This window comes from Hevea brasiliensis, chromosome 8, assembly GCF_030052815.1.
Source record: "Hevea brasiliensis isolate MT/VB/25A 57/8 chromosome 8, ASM3005281v1, whole genome shotgun sequence".
NCBI lineage: Eukaryota > Viridiplantae > Streptophyta > Magnoliopsida > Malpighiales > Euphorbiaceae > Hevea > Hevea brasiliensis.
Window position 1 is genome coordinate 13368531 of NC_079500.1, and position 14402 is coordinate 13382932.

A 14402-nucleotide genomic window follows, 5' to 3' on the forward strand; every position below is an offset into this window, starting at 1 on the left:
TTAGACACCTTTGCCAAATTCTAAGTGTAAAAACCCTAAAAGATGGTTAAACATACTGCCCTGAAATCGGTTATTGCCCTTATAGGACTGAGAGTCCAGGTTAATACACTGACTATAACTCACTATACCAAGCTTGAAAAATTATGAAATTGTACCTGGGAGTCCCTAAGACATAGAGGAACATATCTTGTGAAGGACCTAAGTCTAAAAATGACCATAAAATGATCAAATGACTGGTCAAAGTTTATTGACCAGAAATTGTAAATTCTGGACAGCTTAGAGGCAAAGTGACCAGTTATGGATCATAACTTGAGTTCTATAACTCCAAATTCAGTGATTCAAAAGCTGAAATTCAAGTTTAAACATAGAGGAGCATTTATTATGAAGTGTGATAAAATAGACATCCTGGCCTAGTCAAATTCCTAGATAAAGATAACACATCAAAAAGAACCTAAAGAAAGATTCGTGGGAAAAAGCTATATATAATAATTAAAATACTCATAAGGATAATTAAATATTAAAAATGATATGAATATGTAAATTGGGACTAATATCCTATTAATATGAAATTAATGTTACCAATGAACAGTACCAGAAAATAGTAACAGTGAATAGTGCTAAAATAATTAAAAATATTTAATTACCCATAGTATACTTAGACTTATTTATTTAGTTTGGATAAATTGGTATACCAATTAGGGACTACAGATAGCAGTACCGCCTACCGAGAAAATCATGAACTGACAATATATGTCTGGTATGATTGTTCTACAGGCTATATGCCTACTTACTGGCCATTATGCCTACTTTATTTCTGGCTTTACAAGCTGACGGTGGCCTCGTGCGACGGTGGCCTCGTGCACGATAGGCGATATCGGATAGACATATGGTTGTCTAACCAGTATACACCCGTGCATTCGCTTTTATAATTTGTTATAGGTTTCTTGGGCACTGATAGAAATTAATTAAGACTTAAAATACAATAAGTAATCATAAAAGATCCTGATAATGTTAATTGCTTCCAAAGAGCAATAAAAATGTAAAAGACCCAGAAATTATGATTTACAGATATTATTTCAATTGTTAAATTATTGTTATAATAAATTATGCACCACTAAGCGTTATGCTTAGCGCGTTGGTTTTCCATCGCGTAGGTACTAGAGATCAGCGTGACAAAGAAGAGCACCGCAGTAGTGCACTGACAGAGCTCTGACCAGATCTGCCATTGTCTAGAGTCACCTCACCGGTCTTTTGTATTTTGGTAGGGCCCATGTGTAGACTAGTATTTTGGTTCATTATGTTTAGTCATGATGTAATTACTAGTTTATGAAATATTTCATTTTGGACTTGCAATTAAACTTGAGATTGAAATGAAAACTTGTAATTTATTATCTATGAATTTCCATATGAATGCAATAGATGATATTTCATTTTGAGATCTCATAAATAGTTGTGAATGATATGATAAAAGAGAATATGATATATAAATATGTGAGATGACTATGAATATATTAACGGGTAATAGTGGAACCTGCTAGATGCTAATAAAACAGAGGAGGATCTGTCCAGGTCTCCACAGAAATAAGATATAAAAAAAAATTCTACACATAAATTATCTGATTTAAATGACATTAAAATTTACAATAGACATGATAAGACAAGATAGGGTGCTCCGGCACTGAATGTGGCACTCATCGCTGGGCTACACTGTAGACGGGTGAGGGGTGTCACTATATTGTTCATAATCCTTAGTTGAAGTATTGAAAGGAGAAAACTCAGTGATAGATAATCAAGAAATTAGACTTAATTAACTTAGATCTAGAAATAGAATAAGGATTAAGAGGATTAATAGATTGATTAAAGAACCTAATGGGTTTTGGTTAATTTTAACTCCACGAAAGTAGGATTAAGTTAATTAAGGCACTCTTTATCTCACTCGAAAGAGTATTAAAAGGATTTAAGAATTAATCTCTTTGAAACCTATAATTTCCATGTATTTGGATAACCAATTTAAAATCCCAAAATAGCTTGAATATGAACCCCTAAACTCCGGAATCACTATCTTATTAATGTTGATTGTTAGTTGATTTTGATTAATTAATACTTTAATTCTTGCCTTATTTCATTTTGTTGAATCTATTTCCTATAATTTTAGTTAAATTTTCCATATAAATAATTTCTTTGTTGAATTTGCAAATATACTCTTCAATTCCTAATCTCTTCATTTAATTAATTTTTAGTTTAGATTTAGTTAAAACTAGTTTATTTCTATATCAAAAATTCAAACATTAACACAACTCTTCGAGGAAACGATATCGTATCTATACTACTTGTGCAACCTCTACACTTGTGATTGAGTCACATTAAGTTTTTAGCGCCGTTGCCAGAGAGTTGTTTATTTAAGATTGAATTTTTGTTGTTTTAGTTATTTTCGATTTTTATTTTTATATATTATCTTTTCATTTTGTGTTTTTGGTTGTTTTCACTTTGTTGTTTGATATTAGATGATTTAGTTATTTGGTTAATTTAAACATTTTCTTTTTAATTTTCTTTATTATTACTTTACTTTGTATTTTTCTTTTTGAATTTTTCTTTTATATTTCTAATTTTGTTTTCGTTGCTTATCTTGTGAGGTTAATTGAAATGTTTCATGTGTAAGTCTTCACAAGTTTTGCTCAACTGCACTTGAGCCCTTTTATGCCGCTTAGAGAAGATTCAATGATTTGTGAAGAGATTTTCCAACCACAACCTTTCAAATTAGTCTCTAATTCTTTGTTTCTACTATGGTTTGGATGAAGCAATAAGAAATTAGGTAGATTATGGAGCTTGGGCAACTGGTGATCATGTTCTTCAAAGAGGCCATGAGGATGTCATTCACTTATTGAATGAAATGGTGGATTTTGATTACCATTGGCATTAGGAACCTTCGCTACAAGGTTGGAGTCACCAATATCCTCCATACCACTACCAATCTAATATTTCACACCAACCATTTGAGTTTGAAGAAGAGAAGGGAGTGGGACTTGAAGAGGAAGAAGATAAATTTGAAAGTTTCTTTAATCAATTATTAAAGATTCATGAAGATCAGCAAATGAAACTTAAGAAAATGGGAGCTAAATTGGATGGTCTTGAAACATCAATGAAGAAAAATGAGCTATCAATCAAGATGATGAATGGACCTTATCAGGAGGAACTAAAAAATCAATATGGGGACAATGAGTTAAGCTATGACAAAGCTTTATGGGAATTTGAATTTGCAGAAGAAGTGGAGCCTCAATTAGAAAAAGAAAAATCCCTTAAACATGAGTTACCAATAGAGTTCCCACAAGAAAAGAAGTTACTTAAGAAGAAATGGAATTTAAAGTTGAAGAAAATAACTCTTTTATCCTTGGAGGGTTATTGGAAGAGGGCTTATATGTAAATGAGTCAGAAATGAAGTTTGTGGTTGAGGAAATTGATAAAACCATCAACTTAAGCTCAATGATGGTGCTTACACATACACCACCAGAAGACCCTTTTCTCTCATGGATACCTCCTTCACCATTTCATATCCTCCATGAGCTAAAGCTTTATTCAACCTAAACATGTGATTCCACTCCAAGTGTTGTCGTGCTACATGCAAATTTGCTTTAAATTTTGCTAATCTTGAGGGCACTTTATATCAAGATCCATATGTCATGTTATATGACAATTATTATGGAAGGAAACAGCTTTTTGATTAGCATATCTGAAGGGGTCAAGCTAAATACCATAAATTAGCGCTCTTAGGAGGCACCCCAAATTCTTTTATTTTGTTTTAGTTAATTTTATTTTATATGTTTTGTTTTGTTTTATTTTCAATCTTCCCTAGATTCAATTTTTGATAATTGTCTCATTTTACCTTGTATAGATAATTATATGATGGAAAATGCAAAATTATAGATTGAGCATATTTTGTCAAATTGGCAAGAAGGAAAGTTGTTGTTAAGAGCTTACATTCTACATTGAGATAGCATTTAAAGGAGTTCATCTCTTGCTTTTTATTCTGATAAGTAGTTGAGGTGATGTAATAAATTTATTTTCTTAACATTAATTTTTGATGTGAGAGGGTATGTTTGGATTGAAGAGTTGAATGATTCATTTACTTGTAAAATTGAGAATTGAGTTGGTGTGTATATTTTGATTTTAATGTATTGGGTTTGAATCTAGATTTTTGAGATGGATGTTTCTTGTTACAAATACTGATTTCGTTAAATTTTGGGCTTTGGAATGTGTATTCTTTGAATGAGAGTGAGTTGGCATTATTTGAGATGATTTTTAGTGTTTTAATGTTGCTTATTAAGCGTAAAAATTGGGAATTTTGCAGAATTACTGTTCAAATTTTTACGAAATTTATTATTCACAAGGCAAACTCTGTAAAAAAAAAAAAAAACTGTTCACAAAGCAATTTTATAGTAATTGGTACTGTTGACATGTATATTTGCGTAGAAATTACTGTCCACAGCAGAATTTGGGTTTTTTACTTTGCAAAAACAATGTATTTATTCTTGTTTGGTCTTAATTTTGATGTTAATGGAGTTTATACAGCTGATATTTTTCATTTCAATTAAGTTTTAGGCATTACTAGCTATTTTGGAATGCATTTTTAAGTTTGCAGTACTGTTTATGCCTTTTTGTTCAATTCTGCTGAAAACTGCACAGCCTGGTGCACAGCTTATATAGTTTTACTGCTGCAGGACTAATTCTGACAAAGTAATTTCTATTGACACAGTAATTTCTGTAAAATTTACTATTCATGATAATTTTGCACACCCCTTACACTAACCTATGTAGCAACTCTTTTCTAAGAAATCCGCTTGCTTTAATAGTATTGTTAAGGAACTTTTTGACCTTAATCGCCTCTTAGTTGCCAATTCTTCACTCTAGGTAAATTTTTCTCCCTTTATGCAATATGTTATACATCATTGCTATCACAAGCTTTATTTCAATTTAAACACTGTGGGATTTTTCATGTCCATTTTATGCAATTGCTTATTTTAGCTCTTACTTGTGATTTATTAATTTGTTGCACTTTTATGCATCAACTTCTTGCATTCCATCCCATCTTTGTATTTATTTTGACATTGAGGACAATGTCCACTTTGAGTTTTGGGGTATATATAAGATTTTTGCTTAAAAAAAATTATTCTTTTAGCATTTTCGTCTAAGTGCATTTCATTTCATACAATACATACATCATATATTCATATTGTAAATATTTTATACACACATACATATACCATACCATATTTCATATAGTAACCATATAGAAATTTACATATAGATTTCTTATATTTAGTTAATGCATTGCTCATTTCTAGGAACCATGCATTCATGAAATAAAATTTTTACCAAGTCCATTGAGTAATGAGAGTTACTTAGTAGAGTGATTTAGCCTACCTTTGGTTGGGTTTGTGGATTGAAAGTTTCCTAAGAGGTGCAAAGTTTTGAAGTGTTTATCCTTTGCCTATATATTCTTAGCCAAAAAGCCACCCAACTAGTCATTTAGAGATTGGAGTACTTAGATAGAGCTAAAAGATAAAAGGTAGTCAAGTGATTTCTCACTAATCCTAGAACAAATTTTCTAAATCTTTTTAGGCGAAATACCAATTTGCACTTAAAAAGAGAAATAATTAGGTATTCTTTGATTAAAACCCTCTTAAAACTTCTAACCCTCCTTTCATTAAAATTAACTTTTGCAAACCTCTTTGAGCCTACATTATTCCTAACTTTTCTTGGAACCCTTATTCTACCTAGCCAATGAACCAAACACTACCACTCTTTTCATGAGAATAATTATGCATAATATTTGGTACACAATAAGAGAGAGAGAGAGAGAGAGAGAGAGAGAGAGAGAGAGAGAGAGAGAGAGAAGAAAAAGAGAAAAAAAAATATAAAAGTGAGAAGAAGTGCCTATCTTATGCAAAAGTGCTAGTATATATGTGCTTGTCATTATTGTCATTCAAATTGAAGAAAATTCACCCAAAGTAATTAAAGAAAATGAGTTTGAGGGTGATATTTATAGGTGTCGCAAGGGATTTTGCGGTCGCCTGGACGATCACTCACCGAAGTGGGAAAGAATGAGGAGTCGCCACCTTAGTTTTGAGGGTAACTAAAGAAAACCCTTTGTGAAGATGAATTGAAATAAAACCACTTTCAAAACAGAGATTCTAGGTTCGGGGTCCGTAAACGGGTGGGGAAGGTGTTAGGCACCCCACCTCGTCCCTTAATAAGGGTAAGTAGATTTAACTTTGCATTAGTTAGAAGGGCTTGAATGGACATGTTGATCCTTTTGACTAAAGGAGCATTTGATTTTTCACTAAATTTGGATCACCCAGATACATAAGTAAATGAGACAACCTTAGTGAGTTACTGTTGCAGGTTAATCTTATCTAAAAGAACTATTTTATTAAAATTTAATTTAAGAGTTGTATAAGAACTCTTCTCCGAACTCTTTAATATTTATTAAAATTTTGAGTTGAGATCGAATAAGAACTCTCCTCCGATCTCTATTAAATCATTAAAAATTTTGAGTTGAGACCGGATAAGAACTCTCCTCCGATCTCTATTTAATGCTTATTAAAATTTTGAGTTGAGACCGGATAAGGACTCTCTTCCGATCTCTATTAAATATTTATTAAAATTTTGATTTGAGACCGGATAAGAACTCTCCTCCGATCTCTATTAAGTATTTATTTAAAATTTTGATTTGAGACCGGATAAGAACTCTCCTCCGATCTCTATTAAGTATTTATTTAAAATTTTGATTTGAGACCGGATAAGAACTCTCCTCCGATCTCTATTAAGTTAACAGGAACCTGAATGGGATCTTTCCGATTTCCCGAATTTTAATTTCAGCTACATGTCATAAGGTCCTAAAGCTAAGGATTCTGGCGTTCTAAGGTGCCGGGGATAAGGCTTCTTTTAACTAATTGATATTTTGTGACTAAATAAGAGAAGCTGGACTGAATTTTGCTGACTTCCCCTAAGGTCACTTTACCAGTACCTATTAATGTCCGATCTATTCTGTTTTGTTTACTTTGGTTTTATTCCACTTTATGGCATCTTGCCGAATTGCCGTTTACGTCAGCCCAATATTGTGGCTATTTTCCTGACGTGTTATTCAGGCTCTCTCTCTTAAAAGAGACCCTTAAGTTGCAGCTACCTACGTTTTACCCAACCACTTACACGTTACTAGGAGATAGAAAACTTGCATTCAGAAATGACGAAGGTTAATGAAATGATGGACTGATCGCTAAAGAAATAAACTCGAGAGTAACATTCTTTAAGGTTCTTTGGCACTAAATAAACTTGGAGAAAATCACATGCATAAAAAAAAGCAAAGAAAATGCGAAAAGTAAACGTAAACACTTGACAAAACGGCAATATGAGCTCTTACCTGTAAGGAGCCAAATCTATTGAAATAACTATGGGGTGACAAATAGTAATAAGACAGCGGACTGATTAGCTTGAGGGCTGATGTTCGTTGTGAAATGAAGGGTACTTAGCTAAAATGCAATCAAATTAAGATAAAAACCGAGTGAAATGAAGTTGAGCTTGGATAATGGGAATGAAGACAGAGATGATAAAGGGCTGAAAGTGAGAGTGTGACCAGATAATGAACAAACTGAAAATGTAGAGTTCCAGTATTCAGAATCCTTTTCAAGAAAACACTTCAGAAAACTAGTTTCAAAAGTCTTTTTAATCAAAACTTCAAAGTAGCAGAGTAACAAACTGAATCAAGTTTCAGAGTTCTTCCGCTATAATAACTACCTCTCTTTTTGCCCGTCCCTTGAATAGTTTTTCATGCAGGTATTTATAGGAATCGGGCGCTCCCCATGAAGGGTCAGGATTTATTTTGAGGGAGATGGAGGGTCAAGATTTCGAAGGACATGATCGGATGTTCAGGAATTAAAGAGAATCAAAATGAATGGCTGAGATCACTCTTCAGAATATTTGTCCTTTTCTTCTTTCAATCTGACGGTCCCAAATCTTCTCGTCCGGAACGATCTGAGGGCTAAGAGCGAAAGACGCTGGTATTGTCATCTTCTCTCTTGATCCAAGGGTTCCGGGTTTGTCCTTACCAGTGAGATCAACGGTGGGGATTGGGATGTACAGGACTGTCATGACATACCCTGGCACCTGTCAGCATTGCGGGCGATTCTTAGGCGTGCGGTGGAGATCTCGTCTGCAACGCTTTAACTACCTCGGCTCTGATTCTGATGACGGTTATAGGGATTTGTCTTATTCTTTTTGCCTTCCGATCTTCCCTCTTTCTGATCTCTTTTACATGCTCTTTTCCGATCTTTCATGCTGGTCTCCCATCTTCCGATCTATTATTCCGATCTTTCCCTTTCTCAGGTCCGATCTGGTCAAAGCATTAATTTTCCCTCGATTCCTGAAGCGTTCGCTTCATTTTCTGCTCAGCAATAAATGCCCGTTTTCCCCTATATATACCCCTGACGATAGAGACATTTCCTTCATTTGATTATTCTCTCTTCCTTCTTTCTTTTCCAGTTCTAGCTGCTTCGGCGGTCGTTCCGGCCATGATTGTGGTTTTTAATCCCTCTCCGATGGACTTCCTTATTCCTCGACTGAAAATTTATGACCCCGGTGATCGCATAACCTTGTCTGATGATGGTGAGAGGACTGGGTTTAATTGACCGATCTGGATTGCGGATCTCGACCGTGCCGATCCCGAGTTGTTCAACTGGCATGATTGACAAACTGATTTTGGCCGAGCAAATTGCTGATGCTCCGCTGACCCTTGGTGGTTGCTTCCTCAAGTTCATTCGGCTTCTCACCACATTGAGTGTTCCGACAGCGGTTTCCTTCCACAATGGGTGTTCCGACAGCGGATTAAGCTCCGGTCGGCGACACCCTTGGGATCAGTTATAAACCTGGGACTCTTTAGATAGGATGTTCCACCGGTCTCTAGAGATCGCCCAAATGATGTAATCCTTCAATGTAATCAGATCTCTAGAGATCGCCCAAATGATGTAGTTAGACCTTCATTGTAATCCGATCCCTAGAGATCGCCCAAATGATGTAATCCGATCTTTTGGAAATAAAAATCTTGTTTCTCCAATTATTATCTTATTGATTATTTTCTGATCTGATATATTTGTCCGATCTGGTTCCTAACAAAACGACTCTTAACTAATCCTTCATTCAAAATATTCAACTTATTATGCCGACCTCCATTTAACCGATCTCCTTGGAATGTTCGAGAGACGTGTCGAGCAGTGGCGAATCTCGTTAACCGATGCCTTTGCACGGAACCTCGTGAGCAATAAATGCACGGACTAGTATAAATAGGGGTGGGGAGTTAGCGATTGTTCTCTCATTCCATTTTGATCTCCTGCTCACAACTTCAAGTTCTCTCGTTTTCTCAAGTTCTTCCGCCCGATCAGACTCCGGTAAGGGCTTTGATCTTCTTTTTAGTTTAAGTTCTTTATTTCTTTTGAAAATGAGCGGTGCCGAAGGTCAAAGAGCGGCGAGTCCTCCTTCCATTCAGTTCTCGTGGTCGTCTGACGAAGAAGAGGTGGTCGGGCCAAGCGCGCAAACAGAACCTCCTAGGGCCTCTGTTCCAGGTCGGGGGCGGGTCGGACCATCAAGGCACGTACCTTCTTCAGGGAGGGAGAATCTCCCTATGGATGAGCTGCCATCGATCTTGCAAGAGTCCGATCTGCAGTCGTTCAGCCAGGAGTACAATATTCGTCCTGATTCGTACGAACTTATCCGGTGTCACAGCGATCACCGAGCCGATCACTTCTTTGAAGAGAATGACCTGGTTATGGTATACGAGGAACAGTTAAAGGCCGGTCTTCGGTTCCCTCTCGATGACTTCTTCAAGGAGGTCCTAAAACTTCATCGGGTGTGCATTGCTCAAGTTCACCCTAACTCGTGGAAGATCTTAGTAGCCTTCTGAGGTCTATGCCGAGCTAAGGGAATCAGACCTACGGCTAAGGTGTTCGCCGAACTGCACAGGCTAACTCGCCGAAAGGACGACGAGCACTGGTTCTTTCAGGCGAAGCCTCATTGCGGGCTCTTCACCGATCTGCCCTCCTCCCTTAAAAATTGGAAGAACTGCTTCTTCATTCTGAGGAGCAAAAATCCGACCTGCTTTGAGGACTTCCCCCGCAGCTGGTGGCACCAGGGGCCCTCGTCAAGCGCATTAACTGAACGGGAGGAAAGCTTAATAGTGATGGATCTGAGGAATCAGGCTGCCACTCAAAAGTATTCCTGTTTAGATGCAGTGACCGCCGAGCTACACCATTGGACCATACAGCTGCTCACCGGCCAAGATCCCGAACTTCCGCTCTCTGACCTCGGCACTGGTATTTTCTACATCTCAGATCTCAGGACCTTAGCGATCTCACTGACCTCTTCTTTGTGCAGGTATGGCGGGTGATGGGGGTTCTAGGAAGCGGAAGAAAGAAAGAGAGATCTCCCGGAAAGTAAAGGAGATGAAGCGTTCGGAAATGCTTCGAACTCCCGGCCATGAACCAGGGGAGACACAAGGAGGCCCATCCCGACCTTCGGGGCCACCGATCACTGAAGCTGTCCGATCTCCTCCTCAACAGGAAGAGCCGGCTCCACCCCCTCCAGTTGCTCCAAGCACAGAAAGGGGTCCTTCTCGATCTTCTGTGAGATCCTCTTCTCGTAGCGCTCAAACGTTGATCGAGTCCCTGAAGAATAACCGGACTATTCGGGAGAACCCCGGTTTTGCCAAAGTCTTAGGGTCTTCCATCTGCCTTCGGGAGGATCAGGACAGGCTATCCCCGGACAGCCTTGACGATATCTTGACTCGCTCCATGAGCCTGAACGTGGAGTGCACAGTGAACCGGACCATAGTTCGGAAAAGGCTCATCACCAGGCAAGGAGGTCGAGAAGAAGAATCAGAAATGGCTTCCTCCGATCCCAACTCGCATCCGCTCGAGGATTACATATCTCAAGTTGAGGCGGCGAAGTTCTATGAAGATAGAGTGGCGAACAGAATCATGTTACGGCCGAAAGGATTGTGCTCTCGGGAAGTCCAGCGCTCAGGCCATGAAGCTTCTCGGTCGCTCAACTTATCGAGGAGCTTAAGGCGAAGACGAAGAAATGGTGACAGGATAGCTGGTGCCTATGTGAATGCTCACAAGGACCTCTTGGCGAACTCGAGCGTTATCCGTAAGAGGACTTCTCTTGGATGGCGACTGCTCCGAGGCGAGGTGAGGATAGTGAAGAGGAAGGAGAGGATGAGCAAAATGTAGACCCCCAGCCGAATAACTTGTACAAATTTTGCAATGAAATGAAATATAATGCCTTTTTGTTTGATGAATGGTTGTGATCGAAAAATTTCTAAACACTTGATTGTCTGAGTATATTGAAACAACAAAAAACTATTATTATCCTAAGTGTGAGAGATCGGAAAATACAACATGCATGAGATTGCTAAACGGAACTTAATTGAAAATTTTGGCTTGAACAGCTAAGATCGGGACCTTCATTAAACCGGATTAGAACCTTGGCTTGGTTATTTCTAAACTTTTAAAAGAGAGGTCGATTATAAATATTGGCAGCAAGGTTCTGGTGTTAATTCAATCTTGTCTGACAAGAGAGATCGGGAATACAGTTAACTGGTCAGGATATTTGACAATTGGCTTGAGAGATCGGTGAATGATTTGAGAGACCGGTAAGGCTTTAACGGATACGAGAGCTTAGCATTGACTCAACTCTCTGTGAAGAGAGATCGGAACTGTGATTAGATGGCAAGAAGAGACTTAGTGCTAGGGATCGGTTTCGAAGTTTATTGATTCTGGGGATCGGCCAAAATATGGTGTCGACAGCTGCCCCTTTTTACATAATTTTTATCAAAGGGAAAAGAATTTCCCGTGTAAGAATTATGTAAAGATTCAGACCCATATTTTGGACGATTAAGTACTCGAAGTTAGGGAACTAAAGCATACCTAAACCAGTGACCTTAGAGATAGGCAACAGAAGTTAAAAAGACTAGAAAATTAAAATCAAATTGGATCAAGGAACCAGAAGTTAATAACAGGAAATTTAAATGCAGGAAATTAAAATCAACTTAGATCAAGGAACCAGAGGTTGATAACGGAAAATTTGAATTGCAGGAAAATTAAAATCAACTTAGATCAAGGAACCAGAGGTTGATAACGGAAAATTTAAATTGCAGGAAATTAAAATCAAGGAACCAGAGGTTGATAGCAGGAAATTTAAATTGCTGGAAATTAAAATCAACTTAGATCAAGAAACCAGAGGTTGATAGCAGGAAATTTAAATTGCTGGAAATTAAAATCAACTTAGATCAAGGAACCAGAGGTTGATAGCAGGAAATTTAAATTGCAGGAAATTAAAATCAACTTAGATCAAGGAACCAGAGGTTGATAGCAGGAAATTTAAATTGCAGGAAATTAAAATCAAATTAGATCAAGGAACCAGAGGTTGATAGCAAGAAATGTAAATTAGCAAGAAATGTAAATTGCAGGAAATTAAAATCAACTTAGATCAAGGAACCAGAGGTTGATAGCAAGAAATGTAAATTGCTGGAAATTAAAATCAACTTAGATCAAGGAACCAGAGGTTGATAGCAGGAAATGTAAATTGCTGGAAATTAAAATCAACTTAGATCAAGGAACCAGAGGTTGATAGCAGGAAATTTAAATTGCAGGAAATTAAAATCAACTTAGATCAAGGAACCAAAGGTTGATAGCAGGAAATTTAAATTGCAGGAAATTAAACTCAACTTAGATCAAGGAACCAGAGGTTGATAACAGGAAATTTAAATTGCAGGAAATTAAAATCAACTTAGATCAAGGAACCAGAGGTTGATAGCAGGAAATTTAAATTGCAGGAAATTAAAATCAGGAGGAAATTTAAATTGCACTCACAAAGCAAGCCTGATCCGGACACAAGAAGTTCTTTCCCAATGAAGTGTACTTAACAGAATCCCAAAGACCAATGACGAATGGAGGATGAGTTGCAAGACTTGACCTATGGCCTTGTTTCTTCAAATGCCCCATTTCTGTTTTTCAGATTTTCTCCCCAAAAAGCACCCTCGCGGGTTTTTACTTCCCCTTCGTCTATATGACCAGAAGCGCCTTTCCAGGTTTTCACCTCTAGTTTTTTTTTTTTTTTTTTTTTTTTACATTCCCTGCAAATCTCATAGTAAAGTACGTGAGGTTATCAATTGTCAAATCTTAATCTTATGGCAAAAATTTTAACTGATTTAAATAGCGCATTAAATAACGAGATTGCAGAAAGATAAATATAAGGGAAAGATAGAAACATGGGGAATGAAGTGTGATTTTATTACGGTTTAATATAAACAAGGAAGAAGTTTCAAAGAAGAAGGGTATAAGGATAGATCTCACGTATTCCCTGTGGCTGATTCTGAAATCCCTTAACTGCCATTATTTCAAGTTCTCTGAAGTCTCATGTCACGACGGTTTATTTCCTTTCTCGATCTTATGCTTCTTTCCTTATTTCTCCCTTCTGGTTCTTGGGATGCCCTTTCAGGTTTTCACCCCTAGATTTTTTTCTTTTTTTTTTTAACTCACTTTTTCAGGATGCCCTTCCGGGTTTTCATCCTTCACTCATTTTGCAGAAGGCGCCCTCTCGGGTTTTCACCCTCTTTCCCACATTTTGCTAGGAGCGCCCTTTCGGGTTTTCACTCCTACTTTTTCTCTTTTTTTTTTTTTTTTTTTTTTTTAGGCATAGTATCTCTTGACGGTGTCAGCGTTCACAGGCCTTGGAAACTCTTCACCGTCCATGTGGGTCAAGATCAAGGCTCCTCCAGAAAATGTCTTCTTAACCACATAGGGTCCCTCGTAGGTTGGTGACCATTTGCCCCGGGGATCATTTTGATTCGGCAGTATTTTCTTCAGAACTAGGTCCCCGGGTTAGAATTCGCGGGGGCGAACGCTTTTGTCAAATGCCTTAGCCATTCTCCTCTGGTATAACTGCCCATGACATGCCGCTGTTAATCTTTTCTCATCCAGCAAGTTTAACTGATCCAACCTCGATCGGATCCATTCTGACTCATCAATCCCTAATTCCTTCAGGATCCTTAGGGAAGGAATTTCAACTTCTACAAGTAATACTGCTTCCATCCCGTAAACCAGTGAGTATGGAGTTGCCCCGGTTGAGGTTCTTACAGAGGTCCGGTATGCGTGGAGAGCGTAAGGAAGCATATCATGCCAATCCCTATACGTGACCGTCATTTTCCGGATTATCCTCTTGAGGTTTTTGTTTGCAGCTTCCACCGCTCCATTCATCTGGGGACGATATGGGGAGGAATTGAGGTGTCGGATTTTGTATTGATCACACAATTTCTGAATCCTTGGACCGTTCAGATTCTTAGCGTTATCGGTGAC